Source organism: Cystoisospora suis (assembly GCF_002600585.1).
Source record: "Cystoisospora suis strain Wien I chromosome Unknown contig_7782, whole genome shotgun sequence".
Classification (NCBI taxonomy): Eukaryota; Apicomplexa; class Conoidasida; order Eucoccidiorida; family Sarcocystidae; genus Cystoisospora; species Cystoisospora suis.
The window spans coordinates 1,810-2,271 of NW_027160567.1; positions in this window are offsets into that span (position 1 = coordinate 1,810).

The following is a 462-nucleotide window of genomic DNA, read 5'->3' on the forward strand; positions in this document are numbered from 1 at the left end:
CGAAGTCGTGTAGAAGCTGTTCTGAATCTCCCCCCGTTCCGCCGCCGCACGGTGCACCTCCCGCGTCTTCGCCCGCATCCGGCTGGAGTGGTTCAAGCTTCAGGAACCCGATCCATTCCACTTCCCTTTTTGCTCTCCACTTGTTTACTTGTGCGATGGAACACACTTCGATTAACGAGTCTTTATCTTGTCCCATACTGTATTTTCGCTTCAAGCCCATGGTACCTGATGGTGCTTCCCAGCTGCGGGCGTCTGCTATTCGGAACGGCTCCTTGTCCGGGCACGCGACCCCCGTCGTGCCGTTGTCGGCATCCGGTGTGTTTTCTTTGTTTTCTCTCTCGCTCTCTAGCTTAAACGGTTTGTTTTTAAGTGGCCGTTTTACTTTACGCCTCTTGTTCGTTTCCACTTTTGTTCCGGTCCACGTCAGCGCCTTCTGTCTTTCCTCCGGCACAGTCCCCAAGG